At 32.7% G+C, this 26,989-nt stretch overlaps 1 protein-coding gene and 1 pseudogene across 1 annotated transcript in view; one reads left to right on the forward strand and one right to left on the reverse strand.

The window, feature by feature from the left end:
• CCDC178 (coiled-coil domain containing 178) overlaps positions 1 to 26,989 on the reverse strand; it is a 452,087-nt gene that overhangs the window by 50,229 nt on the left and 374,869 nt on the right. The window lies entirely within an intron of this gene.
• Positions 13,242 to 14,082, forward strand: LOC134362221 (S-formylglutathione hydrolase-like; annotated as a pseudogene).

Genomic DNA, 26,989 nt, shown 5'->3' on the forward strand with positions numbered 1-26,989 from the left:
CTTTGCCCATTTTTTAATTGGGTTACTTGTTTTCTTACTGTTGAGTTGTTTGAGTGCTTTGTATATTCTGAATATTAATCCCTTGTCAGATGCATAGCTTGCAAATATTTTCTCCCATTCTGTGGGTTATCTTTGTGCTCTGTTGTTTCTTTTGCTGTGAAGAAGCTTCTTAGTTTGATATAATCCCATTTGTATATTTTTTCTTTGGTTGCCTGTGCTTTTGGGGTCATATTCGTAAAGTTTTTGACCAGTCCTATGTACTGAAGTGTTTGCGCTACATTTTCTTTCAGGAGTTTTATAATTTCAGGTCTCAGACACATGAAAAAATACTCAACATCACTCAGAACCTGGGAAATCCAAATTGAAAACACACTGAGATATCATCTCACCCCAGTTAGACTGGCTATTATCAAAAAGACAGAAAATAAAAGGCGAAAGATTTATACGTTTTGAAGAGAAACAAAGAGTCAACACACAAAAATCAGTAGCATTTCTTTTCTCCAATAGTGAACATGCAGAAGGAGAAATCAAGAAAGCCTGCCCATTTACAATAGCCACCAAAAAAATAAAATACTTAGGAATTGAGTTAACCAAGGAGGTGAAAAATCTCTATAATGAGAACTACAAACCACTGCTGAGAGAAATTAGAGAGGATACAAGAAGATGGAAAGATATTCCATGCTCTTGGATTGGAAGAATCAACATAGTGAAAATGTCCATACTACCCAAAGTGATATACAAATTCAATGCAATCCCCATCAAAATTCCAAAGACATTTTTCTCAGAAATGGAAAAAACTATTCAGACATTTATATGGAACAATAAAAGACCACGAATAGCCAAAGCAATGCTCAGCAAAAAAAAATAAAGCTGGAGGCATAACACTACCTGACTTTAAGCTATACTACAAAGCTATAATAACCAAAACAGTATGGTACTGGCATAAAAACAGACACACTGACCAATGGAATAGAATAGAGAATCCAGAAATCAACCCACACACTTACTGCCATCTGATCTTTGACAAAGGCACCAAGCCTATTCACTGGGGAAGGGACTGCCTCTTCAGCAAGTGGTGCTGGGATAACTGGATATCGATATGCAGGAGAATGAAACTAGATCCATACCTCTCACCGTATACTAAAATCAAAATGGATTAAGGATTTAAATATACACCCTGAGACAATAAAACTTCTTAAAGAAAACATAGGAGAAACACTTCAGGAAATAGGACTGGGCACAGACTTCATGAATACGACCCCAAAAGCACGGGCAACCAAAGGAAAAATAAACAAATGGGATTATATCAAACTAAAAAGCTTCTGCACAGCAAAAGAAACAATTAAAAGAGTTAAAAGACAACCAACAGAGTGGGAGAAAATATTTGCAAAATATACATCTGACAAAGGATTAATATCCAGAATATATAAGGAACTCAAACAACTTTACAAGAAGAAAACAAGCAACCCAATTAAAAAATGGACAAAAGAGCTAAGTAGGCATTTCTCTAAGGAAGATATCCAAATGGCCAACAGACATATGAAAAAATGCTCAACATCACTCAGCATCCGGGAAATGCAAATCAAAACCACATTGAGATACCATCTAACCCCAGTTAGGATGGCTAAAATCCAAAAGACTATGAACGATAAATGCTGGCGAGGCTGCGGAGAAAAAGGAACTCTCATACATTGTTGGTGGGACTGCAAAATGGTGCAGCCTCTATGGAAAATGGTATGGAGGTTCCTTAAACAATTGCAAATAGATCTACCATACGACCCAGCCATCCCACTGTTGGGAATATACCCAGAGGAATGGAAATCATCAGGTCGAAGGTATACCTGTTCCCCAATGTTCATCGCAGCACTCTTTACAATAGCCAAGAGTTGGAACCAGCCCAAATGCCCATCATCAGATGAGTGGATACGGAAAATGTGGTACATCTACACAATGGAATACTACTCAGCTATAAAAACGAATGAAATACTGCCATTTGCAACAACATGGATGGACCTTGAGAGAATTATATTAAGTGAAACAAGTCAGGCACAGAAAGAGAAATACCACATGTTCTCACTTATTGGAGGGAGCTAAAAATTAATATATAAATTCACACACACACATACACACACACACACACAAACCGGGGGGGGGGAAGAAGATATAACAACCACAACTATTTGAAGTTGATACGACAAGCAAACAGAAAGGACATTGTTGGGGGGGAGGGGGGGAGGGAGAAGGGAGGGAGGTTTTGGTGATGGGGAGCAATAATCAGCTGCAATGTATATCGACAAAATAAAATTAAAAAAAAGAAAAAGAGAAAATAACAAATGCTGGTGAGGGTGTGGAGAAAGAGGAACCTCCTTCACTGTTGGTGGGACTGTAAATTAGTGCAACCACAATTTGGAAAACAGTATGGAAGTTCCTAAAACAACTACGGATAGAACTGCCATATGACCCAGCAATCCCATTGCTGGATGTTTACCCAATGAAATGGAAATCATCATATCAAAGGAATATCTGCACTTCCATGTTTATTGCAGCTTTATTTGCAATAGCCAAGAGTTGGATTCAACCTAAACGTCCATTGACAAATGACTGGATAAGGAAAATGTGGCATATATACTCAATGGAATAGTATTCTGCCATAAAAAGGAATGAAATCCTGCCATTCACAGCAACATGGATGAACTTAAAGAAAGTTATGTTAAGTGAAATAAGCCAGGCACAGAAAGAAAAATACCACATGTTCTCACTCATAAGTGGGAGTTAAAATAAATAAATAAATAATCACAATAATATATTAAACTTTCAGATAAAAAAAGAGAGCAGAACTGTGGTTATAAGAGGTGGGAAAGGGGGCAGGGGACAAGGGGTAGCAAGAAACTAGTTAAGGGTCACAAAAATGGATTATGTTTTATAAGCATGAGTACACTAATTATCCTGATTTGATCACCACATATTGAACACATGTATAGGTATTCAATTCTGTACCCCACAAATATAATCAATCAATAAATAAACAAATAAATAAAATTTAACCTGATATAGGGTATAAACTAAAAACTTTCATCAAATATTTTACTAAATAGGAAATCTTTAGAAATATTCCTGTAAATGTTAGGAAACATAATGTAAGAATATCAGGAATCAATACCTCTATTCAAAATTTTACTGCAAATCCTTGTCATAGCAATACAACAACAACAAAAACATAGGTATAAGAATTAGAAAGAATGTCTTCACAGAAAATGCAAGAGGTTCTACACACCAACAATTATAGTTAATAAGAGTTAAAGTAATTTCTGTCTACAAGATCAGAATTAGAAAAATCAATAACATCTTTACAAACCAATACAACCAAATTTTAATTGTAAAAAGAAAAAAATCCTATTAATAACTACAAAATATAATGCAAAGTACCTAGGTTTAAATCTATTAAAGAATGTGTAGGATTTTATACAGAAAATTATAATATAACTTGAAAAATTAAAGACTGAATAAAGAGAAAGATAAAATATGTACATATATGAGAAAAGAGGGTCATGGACACATCAATTTTCCACAGAATAGTCAACAATCTTATCAGGTTTCATGGAATCTGATCTAAAATTCATATGGAAGTACAAAGGGCTGGGAGTAGCTAAGACAACTGTGAAATAGGAAAACAATCTTGAAGAATTTAATATGTGATATATAAATCTTATCTTGAAGCTGTAGGAACTAAGATAAAGGAATATCAGCAATGAACTGAATAAACAGAGCATTTGATCAGAAGAGTAACAGATACATGCATATAAAATATAAAAATGTGATACGAGGGTACTTCAAAAAGTCCATGGGAAGATTCATACGATCTTTTCATTCTACTTTTCTTGGAACTTTTTGAAGTACCCTCGTATAGGATAGAGATAGCATTACAAATCATTGCAGAAAGGATGGCATAATTGATTATCTCTATGCAAAATAAAATAAATTAGATCCTTAACTCACAACATATACTAAAAAAGAGCAAGGTGAATTAAAATGAGGAAAGTTAATCTTTAAATTTTGGAAGAAAGTATGACAAAATAACTATAACTTGGAGGAAAAAAGTGTTATAAAACAAAATATTAAAATAGTAAATTCAAATGGAAAGAACTCACAAATTTAACCACATGGTTTTTTTCTTTTTAAAGCTAAATTTAAACTAATAATATAAGCCACAGGTTTAGAGAAGATATTAATAACACTTACAGCTGACAGGATTAATTTCTTTAACACATAAAAAGCCCCTACAAATCAATAAGAAAAATGCAAACAGAATACAAATAGAATGCAAACAGTATACCAGGAAAATAAGCAAATAATACAAATAGGCATTTCACAGAAAAAGAAAGCTATTTTATATATAAATATTTGAAGACATCTCAACTATAATAGCAGGGTATGAATAAATACAGTTCATACTCATTAGATTGGCAATACTAAAAAAAAAAAAAAAAAAGTGTCCTTATCAAATGTAGGTAAAGATGTGGAAAAAATTGAACTCTAATACACTGTTCAAATTTGTATATAATTTGACACAAAGAGTTTGGATAACAATTTGCCATTTTGTATTGAAGATGTATTTTTCCTTTGAACCAGCAATTATACATGAAGCTACGTGCTCTAGACCAGCCATTCTCAAAGTGTAATTCCTGAACCATCAGGGTCAGCATCACCTCAGAACTTGTTAGAAATATACTCATTCAGACCTACTGAAACAGAAACTCTGGGGCCCAGCAATTGGTGTTTTAACAAGATGTCTAGGAGATTCTGATGTTTCCTGAACTTTAAGAACACTGTTCTCAAAAAAAAAAAAAAAAAAAACACACACACAAAAGACAAAAACCAAACTGTCATAATATGTTCTTAAGGAAACATATAAAATACTGTTTATTTACAGTACTGCTTGCAATAGTGAAAATTTGGAAACAATCTAATTGTCTATCACTGGAGTAATGAAAAACACGTTGTGGTATGTTTATACCCTAAAACATAGCATTTAAAATAAACAGATTAAAACTGCAAGTGATATGTATAGTATAATAGTTACAGAAATGAAAAAAGCTGAAAAATAATACTTTATATTTTAACTTGATTACTACATAAAAATGGCATTAAAACCACAAATGGAATGATAAATCCTAAAAGAAGCTAATGATTAACTCTGAGAAAAAAGGAGGGGAAAAATACTAGCAAAAGGCAGATAGAGGGTTTTGAGTACATATATACTGATTCAAACATGTAAAACAAGTCTTGAAATAGTCAAGATTTACAAAGTTGGTAAAGATACACAGAAATATATCATAAACTTATAATTTATATATAACTTTGTAACCTACTGCATGTTCAGTTATTTCATTAACAAACAAACAAACAAAAAACTAGGTTAAACTGATATCTCTGCAAGACAGATATCTTCCATGTTTTGTGGCTCGGGATTATTTAGTTTTAGAGAATTTGGTATAATCCAGTTTTTAAAAGAGTATCCTATTTCACTTTACCATCTGCTAAAATATAAAAATGGCATTTTTTGCACAAAAAGATTTTTGTTATGTATCCACTAAATATGATCTTACCCATAATAAAAGAAATGTCCAAAATTTTAAATGAGTTTACATCAATAAAGAAAGAATTACTACTTCTAGCTGTTTCATAAACATTTTGGTAAAGAAAGTTATCTCATAGGAAATTGAAGTTGACCTATGTAAAACACTTTTGTGAGAATTTGAATTCACTAGTTTCAAAAGGCCACCATAGAGCTCCGATATCAAAAATATATTAACCTAAATAAACAGAAATGTTTGTAAGCTTGTACCTATATTGTATGTTACTGTGTTGAAATAATAACAGACTAGTGTGTTTTTTCTTTTAAAATTTTCTTAAATTGTCTCTGTGCATTACAGAACATAAATATCATTGCAAACATACTTTAGATAAAATTAAATCATTTTTAGAGACATATGGGGCCAAAAATTAACTCCCCAAAGCACATAATTTAACTGGCTCTTGCAATTTAAGAACCCTGGAAAAAAAAAGAAAGGGAACATTTCAAGGAAATGAGAAGTGTTCTTATAATGAATTTCTGCTTATAAGAATCAGACATAACAACAGTCTTTTTAATTAAAATACAAATACCATATGTATAGCTATCTGAAAATGAACTATAAATTGTTTTTCCAGGAAACAAAGACCAGTCAATACTGGAAACGCAGACCTCCCTTAGAAAACAAAGGTAATACTAACTGGCAGGGTAGACAGTCCATGGGCAACACTCAAAGTTCTCTCTCTATGGATAATGATTTGTCCATCACTGGACTAATGAAAGCATAATACTGGTGAAGATTTGAGTAGAGAAGACGGATTTTCAACAATACTTCATTGATACATTTTTGGATAAAAATATCTTTATGAAAACTGCATGTTAAAAAGAACACAGAATTTTTCCGCATACAAAATGAAAAATCCATTAGATATGAAATTCAAACAGGAAATTAACAGAACCATGCAATAAACAGCCCTCCTCAATACAACATGCAGGACAAATATGAAAGGTGTGGAACAATTCCAAATTCTTGAAATAAAATTCAGCTCCCAGGATAAACTGGCGGAGCATGGAGGATTTCTAAGGCAGTGAAAATACTCTGCATGATACAGTCATGGTGGATACATATCAGTACACATTTATGCAAACCCACAGAATGTACAACAGCAAGAGTAAATCCTAACGTAAACTAGATTTGGGGAGATAATGATAGATCAATGTAGATTCATCAGCTGTAACCTTCTTCTGTGGGATGTTGATAATGGGGGAGGCTGTGCTAGTGTATGGGCGGGGGGTATGGAAAATCTCTGCAACTTCCCCACAATTCTCCTGTAAACCTAAAAAAATCCTCTAAAAAAATGAAGTTAAAAAAATTACCTCCCAGTTTTTTGGGTGGGAATTGGGAATGCATATATGGTGGTGACAATGTGTGACAATTGTTAGAGGTTATGGGATTTTTCAAGGATGCATGTGTGTGCATGGATTAACTCATCACAGGTACCTGAAAATTTAAAAAGCTCATTTGTAGAAATATTATGAAGAATACATTGGGATAAAATCAAAGAATTTCAGCCAATCTACTTCTATTTCCTATATACAGTCAAACAAATAGTCCAACTGTAGAAGCAGCTCTAAGAATTATACACATTTAACGAAGGAATGAAAAAACATGCTGTATCCTGCAGATTTGCATTTGTATCTTAGGTAATCCAATTAAAATCATATTTAAAGCTTTGATAAAATATAATAAGGGCCACCAGGAAAAAAATAACAGTATTTTCTTATAAAATATATTTCAAATAGAAAATAAAAAGATAGATAATAGAAACACACATATTCATTCATTTGCACTAGAATATTAAAGTAATGGTTATAATTTCAGTCTGCTTGTTGTAAGTCTTCACATACTGAAAGCATCCTGCCTTTCTCAATTTCTGACAGATAAATAAAACTGGTATGTGCATGTTATTTTAATTCAATAGAGTGATGTAAAGTGCATCGCAGAAGGCGAATAGCATAAGCCTGATCAATTTTGTTTATAGTAATAACCTAAACAATGGCAATTACAAACTCCTCCACAGATTTTTGGCAAGACAGGGGTGACAGATATACAAAATCCAGTTAATCCTGATCCTTTTATAGTACTCAGTTACCAAGCTACACATATTCAATATACAAATCTCAGAAGTAATGAGATATTTCTTTATTATCAAATATATTCCACAGCTCATTTCTGGAAGTCTCCTTTGTCTACCACTTAAGTATGCTTAAAAAAACAAAGCAAAACCGACAAAAAAAAAAATACAACTCATATGCATTCTAAACTCTGGAGCTGGCTTTTAAGGAAATTAATATAGAATTATTTTATTAATCTATGAAAAGATTATTCTTCAAAATTCTATATTTGTATCTCTGCTAATATATGAAACATCTGATGGCATGACAAAAAAAAGCTGATCCATATAATAAGCACTACTAATTCTTGTATTGAATAGCTAAAAATCAAGTCTATTCCTTTATATGGATATGCAAATTATTTCTTTTGTATGCTTAATTACAATATGCACTGTGACATATAACAGATAATAACTTATTTAATATTTAATGGTATTTACATATTTAATGGTAGTAACAAGCTGCAAAACTCACAGCCTTCTTAGTTTCACAGATCCCTGGTCCTGGAATAAAATTACTGCATTATGATGGATATCTGATAGAATGTGTGAAGGCAATAGTTTAGAAATTTCATTTACTTAAATTACTAAATTTAAACTCATATCCCATGAATAGTTCAAAAAGAAAGAAATGAAAGTATGTACATAATTCTAAAATTATTGTTCTCTGTGATTTAAGAAAGGTGTTAAGCCAAGAACAAAACAATGAAAATTCTATAATGAAAACTATCTTCACAATAAAAATCTAATATTGCTCAATCAGTTATTTATTTTTTTTAAAGTTGAAAGTGGAATTAGTGAAGGCTAAATACAGAAGGTTAAACTATTACTACATCTTAGAGATGAACATATTCTTATGGTATCCATTTCCTTGCCTGCTTGTCAGTAATTTGCCCAAAAGTAATTAAGTCCTTTGATTTTAAAATTTGGTCAAAAGAATGTTCTAAGCTGGCTCTTTCGGTGCTCATTTATGAGCTGCAGTTGAACAAGTTTCTTTGATGATTATCCACAGTATCTCCTTACAATCTTCAGAGACCCATTTGTTTCAACTCAGAGAATCAAGAAGATACTTTAAAAATCACATTTACCTAAAATTAATTCATAATAAAAACATTATATCAAAAATGATTAATTATAGAGTTCATTGGTTTATTTGGAATTTGCAAGAAGAAATTTATTTCTACATTAAAAGCATCAAGTTTCATTATAAATGCTACCAGCATTTTTATTTTCCTTTTACACACAAGTAAACATACATGTTTATGAAATGATTTGTCTTAAATAATCTGCAAAAATTCAGCTGCAAGTGTAAAGAAAATCGCAACACAATTAAGCAATGTGGCAGAGTCTGGGTGCAGAAAGAAACTGGTCTACAACTACAAGAAATCAGGGGTCATAAAAATATGAGCTTCATTAAGAATGAAAGGGTCTCCTGACCTTATTCTTAGCTTCTTGTTACTGATATAGAATTGTTCTGGGGCTGGAAGGATTACAGGAATAAGAAGAAAATCTGCAAAATAGTGCATATCATCATGGATGCCGAAAATCTACAAACACATATATTGTCCTGGACTAGAGTATATAATTAAATCCAGGTACAACAAATGTCATGAAATATGTTAATGATAAAACAGTATCTTTTATATATCAGCCACTAATGCCATTCTTTCAGGAAACATTATAATCAAGTTCTAAGATACTCAAAGAATCTGAGAAGAGCATTGGTAGCAATAATTAATATAAATGGAAAATATTAACTTCTAGTAGCGAAACTACAGATGTTTCATCACATTCCAGACATTTCTGTTGGTAGTAGTGGAAGGTTCATCAGATATTTGAAAACCCAAGCAGATCTAGATACCAGCGGGCTATGTGACTTTGAGTAACAGTGTCATTTGAACCTTAATTGCCTCATCTCACAAACAAGTATAAAACACTAAACTGGTTTGTCCATAGAATATATGGCCACTTAACATTCCCAGTTCTCCAGAGGAAATTGAAAATCTCTTGTTTCCTCTTCCTTCTCCATTTTTTCAGCTCTTTTTTACTCTGCAGATGTCTACCTTTTCACTTAAATGGCTTTAGGAAAGCTTGCCCATGGCATCTGATGCGTACACTTATACCCTTACTACTTCTTGAAAGTCTTTCTTTCTCTGGTTGCACTCTTGTTTTTCCACTATTGTTCTCTACTTCTTTTGCAGTCTCATTTACAGGCTACTCTCCTTTTGCTACCACTAAACATCCATGATTCCTAAGATTCTGCTCTCAATTCTCCTTTTCTGTATATTCTCCTTGAGCGATCTCATGCATTCCCATAATTTAAACTACTGCCTGAGTAATGATGTCTCCCAAAGTTTATCTGCCATGTAGACACCTCCAAGCCTAACTGGCATTTACCATTAAACCACTGGACAATCTTCCCTGTCTATCTAGTGGGACCTTCAATGTCAAAGCCCAAAGTTGAATTCACTGGGTCAAGGAACCCTCTCATTCTACCTACTTTCTCTTCTTATTCTTCCGTGATTTAGAATTTTCTTCTTGTTGCCACCATGTACTACATCACCCAAGCCACCGACTTGGATCCATTCTTGCCTCTTTTACCTTCATCTCACATTGTCCATTTTCTCACTAGGTTCCATCAATTTTAGCTTTTATGTATTTTTCCATTGGATCCTTCATTCCCTCCTCACCATTGAGTCATACGACTATTAGAAGAGTTACCAGATTGGCTTTATTTATTCATTCATTTTAGAGGATAAAATTAATTTATACTTTAATTTTAAAATTAATTTTACCTTTTAAATTTAATGAATAACTAATTAAGGCCAAAATGCTAAGTTTTCAAATAGTGGTAGGAATCAAGTGCCTCCAGAGCCTTATGATAGATACATCAGCTGAGAAGAAGAAAGGAAGAAGCCTCATTAGTGAAGACTGGGGTTATGTAGTATTTTTGCAGGTATGGGAATGCTTTCAAAATTGTAAGAAACTATGAACATTGCTTTTAAATGGAGGCTCTGACAAAAGCAGAGTAATGATAAAGTAAAAATTATTTGTCAGTGCAACGAAGTATGCATACAAATAACTGAAGAATTTGTACTCTAAAAGATAATGTTTCCCAAAGTAGTTTCAGCAGGTCTTTATCTAGTGTATTTTATTTACTTAACAAACATTTCCTCATAGCTAGTGCAGATGCAGCTTTCCGGTCTACAATTATTAATAAACACTTTCAATTTAGTGTCATCTAAATGAATCAGTTCCCACTATAAGTAGACACAGATATATACATACACACACACACACACACACACACACACACACACACACACACACTCTGATATATAGAAATAGTGATATATATATATATATATATATATATATATAATAGATAGATATAGATATACACACAGCTATATATTTACACTGAGATACTTGGCTTTCGACTGATATGCCCTCCATTATTATAGTATTTAACAGCATGGAAATACTATGTCATTCCCACTATCTCTTTTCACTTACAACATTTCTAGGCAGAAGACAGTATATCTACTGCTGTTTATTCATAAAGCAAACCTTTATTGAGAGACTACTCTCGTGTCAGAGCCTGTGCTAGGTACCAAGGATCCAATGGGCCAGTTGGTTTCCACCTTCAGTGTGGCTCAGAGGCACATAGAAGATAAATGGAAAAAATGTAGAAGATGAGTGGAATGCAGTAGACGAAAGGAGCCCAGAGAGAGAGAACCCAATGACTGATGCACTGGCTGAGAGGACTCGTGATGGGGGAGATACAAAGGCCAGGTTCAGCTGGAGTTAGCCAGATGAAGTTAGTGCAGGTTGGGACAGTTGCCCAAGGCTCCCCAGCTAGGGTGAGAAAGAGGTGAAACTTGATCTTAGATTCTCTTCCCGTTTTGTTCTCATTAAATGATCTTTACATTTATAGCTACAAATCTCAAATTATACATAGTTTGTTAAATTTCGTAGTATAACTAAGAGCCTTTCAAAAGCAATTTGTGATAAACTTTGAGAAAGTGTCCTGACTAGCAAAGACTTCCCATAATTCTCACATGTGCCAAGCAGAATAAACAAAACATAGAATCGTAAATTCATGTGAAAGAAAGAAGGCTTTGAAAAAACGTTACTCTGGTGACTTTGAAAGGTAGCTCATCCAGTTCACCACTGGACAGGAATTTTGTTTATTAAATTATTTGATTAATTAATTAAACATTTTCCCCCCTCTAAAATGGAAGCTTCTCCTGACAGCATCCTTTTAAAAATTTTAGTGCCACATTTTTATTTCTTTAGCTGTAGCTTTTAGGTACTTTTACCACACACACACACACACACACACACACACACACACACACACACATGGCAACTATGTTAATTTCCTTGACTGAAGTAATCATCTCACTATGTATATGTATATCAAAACATCATGTTGTACACCTTAAATATATACAATAAAAAATTAGTGCCAAATTTTTGAATAAGACATTATGAACTAGGAGGTAATATTTGAGTCAGAAAGCAGTCATTAATGTCACTAAGTTAAACTAACTTAACATAGTGCATAAAGTAACAGCATCTTAGTAGAGAGCAGGGCCTTCCCAGAGAAAATGATGTGATGCTAAAGGTCAGAAAGTTTGAAAAACATTGAGGGAGAAGAATCCAAAGTACAAAATTAGGCCAAGTGAAGGCAAAATTTAAGATAGTGTAGAAACTGACCATAATGGCAAGAAGCAGCATGAGGTCACAGATACCTAAAGTGACAGTAAACTTGACAAAACAAATTGAAGGTGGAAATAAGTGCTAAATGCAAAACTCACCAAACTTTTAGAAAGTTCCTGTCCTTGAAGATCTACTCCGTTGTCAATTTATGCTTGACCTTGTGTCTATAAAATGTCAGCTCATCGCCAAGGAAAACCTTCTAAATCTTAAACCTCATTTTCTACCCTGGGGGAATGAATGGTCTAGAAATTTTTCAGAGTGCAAACTAACTAAATATCCTCTTAGTTTGTTGGCAACAAAACAAAAGGGTATGTCATGTGGCTGTGCAAATTTGTTTTCTTTTTAAGAAAGAAATATAAAGGTAATAATGTACTCAAAATTAATTTTCCTAATATTGGGAACGGTAGTCCTTCCACTAATAAAAATTAGCTTAACAAATTGTGGACCCAAAATAGATTCTAATCTTTGTTTCTTTTACTCTGTTTTCAAAAAAAAAAAAAAAAAAAAACACTTGTATGAGCTAAATTCTCTTAATGCTCCTGAAGTGCAACAAATCATATATAAAACTGAGAGCACAAGTCTGTGAAAAAAAAATTCATGTTTTATTTTTCCTCTGAACTCCATTATAATGTGTGGATAGTTACTTAAGTCCTTTAAGTGAAGACTTTGGAGACATAAAAATACTGGTTAGCTCTGTGCTGCAGCCACTGCTGGAGATCGTCTGCCTGTTAGTGCAGACACAGAATACCAAATAGCAATTGGACAGAAGAATGGCACTGAAACAGGTTTCCAGCAACAAGTGCTTTGCAGGATTGCAGAAACTTTTTGAACATGACAGTGTGGAACTGAACTGCAAAATGAAATTTGCTATCTACTTACCACCAAAGATGGAAACTGGAAAGTGCCCTGCAGTATATTGGCTGTCTAAAACTTGCACAGAACAAAATTTCATATCAAAATCTAGTTATCATCAAGCTTCCTCATAATATGGCCTTGTTGTCATTGCTCCAGATACCAGCCCTTGTGGCTGCAATATTGAAGGAGAAGAGAGGGCTGGGACTTTGGCACTGGTGCTGGGTTTTATGTGGATGCCACTGAAGAATCTTGGAAACCTGACTACAGAATGTACTCTTATGTAACAGAGGAGCTTCCCCAACTCATAAATGCCAATATTCCAGTGGACCCTCAAAGTCTATTTTTGGCCACTCTATGGGAGGCCATGGAGCTCTGATTTGTGCTTTGAAAAATCCTGGAAAATACAAATCTGTGTGAGCATTTGCTCCAATTTGCTACCCAGTGCTTTGTCCTTAGGGCAAAAAAGCTTTCATTGGATATTTCGGAACAGATCAAAGAAAATGGAAGGCTTACGTTGCCACCTCTCTTGTGAAGTCCTATCCAGGTTCTCCACTGGACGTACTGATTGATCAAGGAAAAGACGACCAGTTTCTTTCATATGGACAGTTACTCCCTGATAACTTCATAGCTGTTTGCACAGAAAAGAAAACCCCCATTGTTTTTAGATTACAAGAGGGTTATGATCACAGCTACTACTTCATTTCAATGTTTATTGCTGATCACATCAGACATCATGCAAAATACTTGAATGCATGAAAAACTTCAGATAAAAGAATCTCTTCAGGATTATAAAAGTTGTAATAAACAATTGCTGAGGAAAAAAAGGATTCAAAACACTGGATTTCGTAATGCTAAAAGAGCTTTATTCTGTTGTTGAATAACTATCTGAATAAATATATAAAACCTAAAAAAATAAAAAATAAAAATATTGGTTAAAGTAAAATTTATCACCTTTTTATCTAGATACCCAGATCCAAAATTGAAAATCTATCCCTTAAAATCATACACTGCTGTGAATGTCTTTTGGGCTTTGTGAAAAGAACTTAATACACAGCTAGATAGGAAAAATAAGTTCTATTGGTGTACAGTTGAGGTAAGCATCTATAATTAGTGCTATTTTACTGCATGTTAGATGGCTAGAAAAGAGGAGATCAAATGTCCATAGCACAAAGAAATGATTTTTACAATGATGAATATGCTAACTGCTCTGATTTGATCAGATATGCATTGAAATATAACTCCCCACAGTATAGATAATCAATATGTTTAAATTAAAATAAAAAAGAAACCACTGGTATGCTTAAATCTGGGAAACTGTATTTTAGGAATTTTAAATTCAGTATAAGGTACTCATTCTGGAAGTTATTTTTCTTTTTAGCACTGTTTCTGAAAACAGTTAGAGCCATAACATTTTAGACAGAGTTTTATTTGGCCTTTTGTTTTGTTTTTATTTTGCCTAATTAATTTATTCCATGTATTTTGAGAATAGGTAAAATATAAATGCAAAAATATAAAGTAGACTAAGAAGTCACTAGACACTTTGAAGGGTGCTTTAATTTTAAAATGATTAAATTCTTCATATAAATATTTTTATTGCATTCATTGATGGGTTTAAAGCACACAGAAGAAGTTTCCAAGGGAGGAGCCTGGAAAACCTGAGCAGTGAGTAGTCACCAGTGCAGGTGGGTGGGTGGTTTCTGCACTTAGACTCTCTGACTAAGCCTAGAATGGAGCTCAAGACTCTTAACTCTTTGTTTTCCCCTCAGCTTCCAGGAAAAACCAACGCAAATTCTCTCTGTAGGAAAGCAATCTTAAATTGGGACACAGGTTTTATAGAGATGAAGATCTATAAACTCCTAATCAAGATCACTAACTATATGCAGTGGAAACAATGAGATTCAGGGAAACAAACAGAAACTGCTGTGTATATAGCCCTCAGGGACTTCAGATATCACATTCAGAAAATGATACGTACAGAAGAAAACTATACACAAAATGGTTAAGGAATTACATGCTATATGATAGTGAAATGACATCCCCAAATATCTGAAAATACAGGACAATATTCATTTATAGGCCTAGGAAAAAGTATTGTTTCAGAACAAGGGTGAGGAAGAGACATTTTAGGTAATCTGAAACTGATAGTAGAAAGGATGTAATTTAGGGAGAAGAAAAATAATTACAGAGAGAAGCTCTAAGTTGCAAGAAGAAATGGGGAGCAACAACAAAAAAGGTAAACATGTTGATAAAGTAAAACAAACATTTTTTGTATAAAATAACAACAACAATAGCAATGCTAATAAAAATTGTAATACCTAATTTGGGCATTTAAAAGGAAGAAACTAAAATGTTTTATGACAATAGTATGTATGTCTGAAGTCAATAATCTGAATTAAAATGTTCTAACTCACTTTATTGCTTGATACTTAAAATATTCAGCAGACGAAATAAAATATCAAGTATATTTTAAGTTACATATGCATGGTAAAATTTAAAGTATAATAATAAAAAAAATTTTTTTCAAATAAAAAGTTAGAAATAGTGTTTGGCTTTCAAACTAGAGAAGGAGAAAAATGGAATAAGAAAAAATAAACAAGAAAAGAATTCTCAGTCAAAAAGACATTAGGGAGCAAATGGAAGCAATAAAAATATTAGAATAATTAGAAACAAAAAATCAGATAATAGAAAGAGGTATAAATATGTAACTAATTATAATAACAATATATAGATTATACTCATTAGTTAAGATGGAAGATTAGATTTTAAAAATCATGCCTACATATACTTAACAATAATAATGAAAAATAATATACTATGCAGACACCAGCACAATAAAATCTTGGGCATGTTAGAAAAAAGTGACTTTAAGACAAACAGCATTCTTAGATAGAGTATCTATCAATCTAAAGGTAAAAATAGTTCAATTTACCAGAAACATGTAATATTTGTATGCAACTAACAAATTAGAACTACTACAGTAAGAATGGAAATCAACAAATGTATCAGCATTGGAGAGAATTTAATATAGCCATCAATTATGTCAAATCAAAAATTAAAATAATGTTGATGATTAACAGGCTTAACAAACTTGATCTAGCAAATACGTATATATATGTGTGTGCATATATATGCACATGCTCAAAATGATAAATTACTGTCTTCTTAAGCATACATAACATTAAAACTTGAAACTTGTATAAGTTAAAACATCAGATTAAAAAGCAAGTCTAATATTTCAAAGAACTGACATGTGTAAACCACATTCTTGAGAAAAAAGCAATTAAATTAAAAGTCAGAAAACAAAATAAAAATCCCTATATATCTTTAGAAATGTATGAGTAAAGTTCTAAATAACACTAATAAATCAAAATAAATCATAACAAATTTTTAAATACTTAATACTGAATGACAATTAAATAAATTTCAAAAGTATAGGATGCAACCAGATGATACCTGGGGGAATTTATAGCTTCTATGTTTATATTAGAAAAGAAGAAAGATAAAAATTGAAGAGCTTATTATCCATGTTAAAAAAAGAATTAGATGTAAAAGAACAGAATAACCACCCACCCCCCAAAAAAAACTGTAGAGAAAGAATTTAATAAAGTGAAAACCAAATATACAATAAAATCTACAAAGACAGAGTTGTTTCTTAGAAATGACCAGTAAACTACACAAACTTCCACCAGGATTTACATAATAAGGTAGAAAGTAAATTTAATGTTTGAAATTTAAAAAGAAACAATACAGATAGATACAGTAGAGATTTACAACACTAAGATAATACTATAAATAATTTTAGGCAATAAATTTAAAATAAAATGAAATGGACAAAGTCCTAACAAATAGAACTTAATAAACTCAAGATAGAATAGAAAACCACAGTCTCATAATTCTGAAAGAAACAATATTAGTAGTTAAAAGTTATCCCCATATAGAAAACACCCAGCTCTGAAGGTTTTACAGCATTTTTCCAAGTTTTAAAGATAGACTTTATTCCAATTTTATGAGAATTTTTTCAGAAAAAATAAGAATATTCCTCAATCATTCTACAGTTCCAGTGTAACAAGAAATTAAGTGCATCAGATAAGCACAGTAAAAGAAATGAAAAGCAGAATTTAATTCTATTTATAAACTTGTGTGCAAAACTTTTAGTGAATATTTGTCAAACCATAATAAATCATGACTAGCTTGGATTTATCCTAGGAATGCAAGACTTTTAGACATGAATTTTACCCAACACACATTAACTGAGAAAAGCAGAGAAACCACATGATTATCTTATTGGATGGAGAAAATGCATTTGAAAAAATTCAAGACCCATTAATGACAACAACAGCAACGACAACAATAATTATCATGTTTCTATATACGGAGGTTGGCAACATTTTTTCTGGAAAGAGCTAAATAAATATTTAATCTTTGTTGGCCAAACTACTCTACTCTGTCAATTTAGCTTGACAACAGCCATTTAAAAATATATAAACAAATGAGACGGCTGTACTACAATAAAACTTTATTTATGGAATTTGACTGTCATGCAATTTTCACATCAAGAAGTATTATTTCTTTGATTTTTTCCCAACTATTTAATAATATGAAAACTATTCTTAGCTCATAGGCAGTAAAAGCAAATGGCAAGACAGATTTGGCCAGAAAGCTGTAGTTTGGAGGGACTAAACGATGTAGTGAGATCAGAAAAAAATACATGTACAGGAAAAAAAAAAGCAGCTCTCATTGATTATCTGTATAGATCATGAAGGAGAATTTACTGTTAAGTTATAAGAAATAATAAAAATACTTTTGCCGGTGGTTGCAAATAAAATCAATATTTAGGAATCAATTACAGTTTTATTCACTGGACATACCATTAGAAACTATAATTAAATTTTTTTTCAAAAGTATTAAATTATAAGGTAATTTGAACCAAATATTTTTAGGAAGTTGAGTAAGATCTATACAGAGAAAATTTAAAAACTTCCTTAAAGATACTGAGTTAGACCTAAAGAAATAAATAAGGAACCATTTATAGGAAGTCTCGGTGTTATAATAATGCAAATTCTTTGTAAATTCACCTACAGCTATAAGGTAATTCCATCAACAGGGCACTTTGGAGAACTTAGAAAAGAAAAAAAAGCTGATTATAAAATTAAAATGTAATAGCAAATAGCAAAAGCTAGTCAAGATACCCTAGGAGGAAATCAAATTGGAGATACTTGCCCTGAAATATATTGAGATTGTTACAAAAATAGTAATTAAATAAGTATGTTTTTGGTATAGGAATTGACATATTAATCAACAGAACAAAATAGAGAGCCCAGAAATGCACACAAATATTGACCTGAGAGAAATATAAAGGAGATGGCATTAAAGGTCAGTGAGCAATGGACAGACTAATGATTTTGACAATTGATTATGAATGTTAAAAAAACCCAACTGGATCCACTCCTCATATTATATGTAAAAATAAAATCCATATGTATTAAAAACTTAAATGTGAAGGGGATATTTTTTAAAGTTTAAAAGAAATTATAGGAAAATATCTTTATATACATAAAGGATATGATTTTCAAATTCTACTTTGCTCATCAAAAAACACCATAAAAATAAAAAAGGTAAGCCACAATTGGGAAAAGATATTTGCCACATATATAACCAACAAAATATTAGCATTTAGAATATATCTATATATCCTAGATATGGATGAGTAATACCAATATAAAAATGAAAAAGAAAAAAAACATTCACAAAGCCCAATAATAAAATGGGCAAAAGACATTTCTTCACAAGAGAAAACACAAATAGCTTATAAATAAATAGGAAAATGGAAGTTAATAACACAATATGATGCCCATTATATTATGAGTAATTGTCTGCATTAAATAATATTTATCATAATAATTATTATATAGTATTTACTATCATTGCTGTTGTTTGGTGAGCATTTGCTATGTGCCAGGAACTGTGCCAAAATACTTTACTTGCATTATCTTAGTTATTCCTACATAAATGAGTACTATTATTATGATTTTATAGATTAGAAGAATGATTCTTAGCAAAATTAAATAATTTGCTATTAGTGGCAAAGCCCTAAATCAAATCCATGACTATCTGACTTTATATTCCATTCTTTTAACCATTACACTTAATAAATATTTGCTGGGTAAATTAAAGAGTTAATTTAGGCACTTGTGTGCCTACAAATTTTTAGGACATCAGATACGCAGTGATGAACAAGAGGCCAAGACAACCATGTCTAATGGAGTTCACAACCTATGGGGGAAACTGGACTTCACAAGTAAGCAGACAAATAAGTATAGAATTAACACATTGTGATCTGTGCCATGAAAGATAAAAAACATGGTGTCATAAGACTTATGAGATAATGATGATTGGAGGAAATGGCTTCATGTAAGCTAGAGAGTTGTTTTTTTTCAGAATTGTAAATAAGCACATTTTAACATTGGTACTCTATTTTCTTGGTTAAAAGTTGTCACTCCTCTTCCAAGTCTCCCATTACACCGGCATCAAGTCCTGTGTCTTCATGCTGTCCCCTGGCTGCTTCCTAATTTGCTTCTTCCAAGCCTGTGTAGAGAAGTCTTTTGATCTCTACTCCCAACAAAATGTTTTCTGTGTCTGGCCCTCTCTGAGTTTCCACCTTAAGATATAGCTCTACATGAACCAGGTGTCCTAATAAATGAATTTCTCTTTCATATATCAGCATTCCCAGGCATTTAAAAAGGACATCTGCACATTCCTTTGTCCAAGCAAGTAAATCTAGTAATAGGAATTTCAGACACTGAACAGTATTGTGTTTGTGGTAAATAGTATAAAAACAATGAAAACTTCAAGCTTTCTCAAATTATACCTCAGAAGTGGCTACACATGCTGTAAATTCAACATGTAGACACCTAGTCATAGTTCTTGGAATAAGTGAAAAAGTAATTGTTGAACCAATTTTATTAAATTTTCTGTCATGTTTAGTATAAGTACAGTAACAACTTGTCAGATCAAACAATTGGATATTTTTCCCTTTCACTTTGAGTAAATGAGCTTTGTGAAGGTCTAGTTGCTCTTTGTTCTTTTGACAGCTTGTTCTGCTCATTATATGGTATGTGGGATTATCAAATCAATAAGATTTTGCTGTTTCTGAAATACATTAGAAAATAGGATAAACTTTCTAAATTTTCCTAAATACAAGGTTCAGGTCAAATTTTAAAATCAGAAGATTAAATTGGAAAAATGGAAGCTGACACACAAAACTATTAATGGTCATTTCTAAACAAACTATGGCTCAAAGATATTCAAAAGATGCTTTGAAAGTAAGCCAAAAAAAAAAAAAAATAGTCACAAGAGAGAATTTTGAAGCCTTAGAGAAATGGAAGAGAAATGATAAATAGACATTGCAAAAAAATGAAACTTCTGAGGAACAGGGAAGAAAGAACCATTAAAAAAAAAATGAGAAGGACTATGATAGCGTTACTTTTTTTTTTTTAAGGATGTGAAGCAGAAAAAATTGAGGATGGTGTCCTTTGAACGTGGTGTCCTATCATGCAAAGATGGGGACTAGCTTACTTCAGGTATACTGTAGCTGGTCGTATGTCTTTCTCTGCTAGATCGCTGGGTCCTTCAGGGCAGGGTCTGTGTGATATTCATCTTCATATTCTCTGAACCTCATTCAGGGCCAGGTGCATGGACAGTCTTCAACAAATATTATTTGAATGACTTAATTAATAAATATAAGTCCCTTAATGAGTGTTAAGAAAGCTGGGTTCTTTTTACTTCCATTACAACAAATAGTACATTGTAAAATTTTATTAGCTATTATGCTTGTTGAACCAACACCACAGGTTAACGCTGTACAACATGGTCTTGTATTGCAACAAGATTACTGCTCTATGGAGAAGGCTTTCCTGAAGCATCTCCCTGCCCCAGGCAGAGAGAAAATGCTTCCTCTTCCATCTTCCCATAGCATGCTTGTATTATCTCTAATAAAGCGTGTATCATATTGAATGGCATATCTTTTTTAACATGCAAGTTTTGCCAGTAGATTCAGAGCATACTGAACTCAATATCGGTTTCTTTCATTCCCAGCTGTAGTCTTACTGATTAGCACCATAGTAGCAACTTGACTACATTTCTTATATTTGAGTAAGGGAAAGCAAATTAATGTCTCCCTTTCTCCAAAATGTAAACATGCTAATCCCTGGAACCTGTGAATATATTGCCTTATATGGCAAAAGGGACTTTGGTTAATGCAATTAAGTTAAAGCTGTTGAGATGGGGAGATTATTCTGATGCATCTGGTTGAGCCAAATGTCATCACATTATAAGAGGGAGACAAGAGCATCAGAGGCAGAAGAGGCTTTGTGAAGACGAATACAGAGTCAGTGAAGGAGATGTGATGACTCTATGCTGATGGCACTGTGAGGAAGGGACCATAAGCCAGTGAATGCAGGCAACCTCTAGAGAGTGGAAGAGGAAAGGAAATAATCTTCCTTACAGCCTCTGGAATAAACCAGCCTTTTCAATAATGGAACTAAGCATTCTCTATTTTTGGTATTAGGAAGCATTATGTAGTTAAAATTGAGCCCATTGAAAACATATGAAGTAGTGAGACAATAAAATTTCCCACCGTATTTCAAGGAGACACAATCTCCTATCCTTAAATAGAAGTTTATTGACCACCTATTACTCAAAAAAAAGAAAGAAAAAAAAACTATATTAAGTGGTATGGGCTTTCCAGCACTGTATGAGACATGATCCTGTGCATTTCAAACAGAGTAGAATCTGCAAAGGCTAGGCATGTGTACATAAAAATATGACCAGCAGTGTAAAGCAGTAGTCGTTAAATATCAAGTGAGTGACACAGAAAAGGCGAGAGGGTAACATAGATGGATATCACTCTAGTTGCTATGGTCCAGGATGGCTTTCTAGAGGATGTGGACTCTAGTATGACCACTGAAGAAAGAAGAATAATATTTTCTGTTGGGGGAAAAACAAAGGTCATTCTAGCAAAAGGGGAAAACATGAGTAAAGAAAGCTGGCTTACAGAAATTATTAGGTCTGTTTGAGTCTTGGACCAAAATAGCCTAATTAGAGCAAAAGAAAGTAGAAAATGGTAAAAAAAAAAAAAAAAAAAGGGAAGTGGAACTAGAAAGTGGACAGTGCTAAATAACAGGTGCAGGGATTGAAATTTCGCCCTGTAGAGCGGAGTCCTTGTTTCTTCCACCAGGGAGTTCTATACATAGAACAACACAGTTTCTCATCTCTCAACTCTATTCAGTGTCAATGAGCCTCTTTTGGTCCCTGGCAGCATCATGTACTCTGTTACCTAGAATGACCCAGAGTAACCTCAGAGTTACCTGTGAATCTTTCCTCTTTCCTCGTGCATCTCTATCTAATTGGTTATTAAATCTCTTAATTTTTAATTCTTGAACATGGTTGGATTCCATTCTATTTCTCTAAACTTATTGCCATTATTTTATTTTAGTTCTTCAATTATCTTACAGAACGATTTCCCAAAATAGAAAGTTGTCTGAAGATGTAGAAAGCAAGCCAGGATAATGCAGAGACAAGAGTCAAAGCACCCCAAAATTTAAAAAATAAGAAATTCATCCTTCAAATTCTCATTTTATATTCTCCTGGAAAATAATTTTAACTCTTCTGAGATCCTTCTCTGGACAGTGTATATATTTGGATTTAAATCATCAAAGCCAAATTCCACTTTGCCTTTGAAATGAAGATATCTCGTTTCTGGTAATAATGCATCTGCAGTTTTATGTAATGAAACTCAGAGGGAATATAGAAGTTGACACAGTAGTTCATTTATATAACATTGAACAGAAAAGCATCCAAGACTAAAATTGACCTAGAATAATCACTGAGTCCGTTGCTCTGGTCAATAGAACTTACGAGTTTGTGAGTAGGTAAATAGGTTGTGTCTCAAGTGCCAATTTTAATTAATTAATTATGGCCACCTGGAGCATTGCGTTTATAAGGTTATGGAAGATTAGTTTGTACAAAGCAAAAGAGAGCACAGTGATGATTATCCATGTCTGTCATGTGTGTGAAAGGGAGAAAAATAAGAATGAGAATGGACTACTGATTTAGTGGTTAGAATAGCAGGCAGTATTTCCCAGGTGACCAAATCATAGTATCATACAAATAGGTACAGATTTCTGTTTAATGGCTTACTGGAAAATATTTAGTTAGCCATATTTATGTTAGCCACTTTGGCAACAGCAGCTAAATTATGCCAACAACTTCAGATGATCGTCGGCAATGACTCTGCATTTATTTTCATAGGTGCTGCACTAGACTGTGGGACTAGCATTTCATTAACCTACATGTGGTACTGCATTTCAAATAGATGAGATTGCTTATCAGTGGAAGGAGGAACTTATGGCACCTAATTAAAACAATTCTGCAAGTAAAAATCAGGGTTTAACTATATAGTTGATGCTGTATCTTTTAAAGGATTTCACTTTTTGCACAAAAGCAATTGCTATTTAAGTGTATCTAGAGTGGTGGTTCAGCCCTGAATGTGATTCCTCAAAGAGTAATTTAAAAATATAATTTTATATTAAATTGATATAGTTTTCTTTCCAGTCTTTGTAAAAAGATGCTATAGGAAATAAAATTGCAACATAGAAAATTATTTTGCCAACAGATTTATGAAAGAAAACTAAAATAGAGGCATAAATACAAAATAAACAGTTGTGTGTTGCGGAACTTTATACAAATTGCTAAGCTGCCTCTATTTCTAAGCTAAACATATTAGTTGAATTAATAAATGCTTCTGGCCATATTCCTTCTGAGGAGTATAAACTGCTATTTCTCTTAAGGGAAAAACAAAAACACACAAACCGGGAAAGTACTTTTAGCTTTGCCGCATTCTGAAAAAACATGGTATGTTACATTGATTTTGGGGGGTAAGTCAATTAAATTATCAAAGCAATGACATTAATTGCTACGAATTAGATAAGCATCACAGTTCTTTAAGAAAGACACTTTAGGAAAGTATATTAGAGAAACTGAATCCTAGAGTCAAGACCTGTATGTATCATTCTTAAGTTATAATTTTATAGATACCAACTATGTGTATATATATATATATATACACACACACACACATACAAACACACACTAGGTGTATATATATGTATATGTATCTCTATATCTCTAGATATGTATATACACCTAGAGAGCTCATGAAAATAAAGTCCAAAGTCAAATTTAAAAATAGAATTCAGCAACACTGTCAGATATGTGATAAATATATAAACAAAAATATCGGTGCACTTTCCTTGACAGCAGCAATGGTTTTTGTAAAGATATAATAGAAAAAAATATGTCTCCAGGGCTAGCCAGTTAGCTCAGTTGGTTAGAGCATGGTGTTGGTAACACCAAAGTCAAAGGTTCAGATCCCTGAACCGGCCAGCTGTCAAAAAAAAAAAAAAAAAGTTTCCAGTTATAAGAACAAGAAAGGTGGATGACAACTACACAATATCAGAAATACAGAACAATAAAACTTATAAGATCTATAGTAATCAAGTTAGAAAACTTTACTGAAATATATATAAAGTTTCCAGTTTAATCCTTTCAACAAACTTGAGAGTGGTATGATTAAAATTCCTATATTATATACAAAGAAACTTAAACACAGAGATATTAAGTAACCTTAATCAAGGTCATTGAGTTGGAAACAGTACGCAAAAACTTAATGTAAGTTAAAGTAAGCAGAACAAATCAACAATGTCAAGAAAACCAGAAATTTGGAAAACTATAAATTATATCCTCAGCTTATATAATGCACCAAATAATATTTCATTTTTTGGGAAAATGCTCAATATATAATGTTATATGAATAAAGTAGGGTATAAAACTGCAAGTATAATATGATTTCAAACTGGTAAATATGAATTAAAGAGTTAAATACAAACAATTAAACCATAGGAACCAGGAGAAAATCCAGATGGATTTTTAATTGATCATGGGATAGTCAAGTATTTTCTAAGCATAAAACAATGAAATAAATCATAAAGAAAAACCTGGGTGCATTTGGCTGCATGCAAAATTTAAAATGCTGTATAAAAAACCAAAATTTGAATCTAGAAAATATTTGAAATGAGAATGCAGAAAATGTATTATAAAGGGATCATACAAATCAGTAAGAAAAAAGAATAATACCTCAACAGAAGAAATGAGTGAAGAGCAGGAACACGTTAGAGATGAATTAATACAAATATTAAATAAAGTTATTGGATATCCAATGATATGCATGTCAGAAATATAAAATGGCAATAAAATTACAGACCTCACCCTTCCCCCATTCTAATTTACAAAGGTTTAAAAGCATAATCCAAAACTTTTCTCTAATTTTAAGCTTAAATTCTCATTCCAGGAATTTTTGTAAAATTTCTTCAGTGGATCAAATAATTCGAGTACTATTTGTACTCTATGTATGTGTGTAGGCAGGGGGACAGGGAAGGCAGATGTGATACTTAATTTTATGTCATCTTGGCTAGGCCATGGTACCCAGATATTTGGTCAAACACTACTCTAGGTGTTTCTGAGAAGGTATTTTTTTTTTAATGGGATTAACAGGTAGATCAGTAGGTTTTGTGTAAAGCAGATTGCCCTCTATAATGTGGATAGGCCTCAAGCAATCAGGCAAAGGCCATAAGAGAAAAAGACTGATGCTTCCCCACCACCTCCTTGAGAAAGAGGGAATCCTGCCAGCAGACAGCAAACTCTTCCCTGGGTCTCCAGCCTGCCAGCCTGAACTGCAGATTTTGAATTTGCAAGCCCCACAGTGGCGTGAGCCCATTTCTTATCACAAAATCTTTCTCTCTCTATGCACGCGCGCACACACACACACACACACACACACACACACACACACACATTTATTTTACTGTTTCTTTAGAGAATCCTGACTAATACAGCAGGTATCTAAGGAAGGCAAATTAAGTCATTTAAAGTATTAGCAATTTTGATATGAGAACCCAGTGGAAAAGAAAGCAATAATCTTATTCATTCTTATACTATCAAAAATAATTAGATGCTCCTTTTTCTACAGTCCTAATTTTGTGTTATCAAAAGGAAAGTAATAATCTTTTACTATGCAACTCCCTCCAGTAGTGAAAATCTGGATTAACTGGAACTGGAACAGAAGCATAGTACCAAATGTAAAAATGCTATTTTTTCCAATAGATTGTGGTGCCTTCCACTTGAATTTAGATGGAAGGATTAAATTTTTCCTTTAGTAGAAAGTTATGTTGAAAAAGGAGAAATAAATAAGCACATTTTTCTTTCAACATGAGATTAATTTACAATGTGATTATCAGTTATCATATAAAAGGATCTGTGAGATTCAACTGGTTAAGTGTATTAACGTTGCATGTTTAGACCAAGTCACCTTTAGGATAAAACTGTTGATTATTGCTCAGCCTTTGTAATAAGCTAAGTTGTCTTAAGTATTTAAGATTGAATTTGCTTTGGTTTGATTTTGCGCCTCAGAATAGTATTAAGAGGGACTGTTAAACAGCGAAAAATTCTAATGCTTCAATGTGTTATGTAAACTAATTTACCTATAAGGTCACAATCCATTGGAGAGGACTGTACATATAAATGTCTAATACATGTTGAATGGCAATGA

This window comes from Cynocephalus volans, chromosome 13, assembly GCF_027409185.1.
Source record: "Cynocephalus volans isolate mCynVol1 chromosome 13, mCynVol1.pri, whole genome shotgun sequence".
In the NCBI taxonomy this organism is placed as follows: domain Eukaryota; kingdom Metazoa; phylum Chordata; class Mammalia; order Dermoptera; family Cynocephalidae; genus Cynocephalus; species Cynocephalus volans.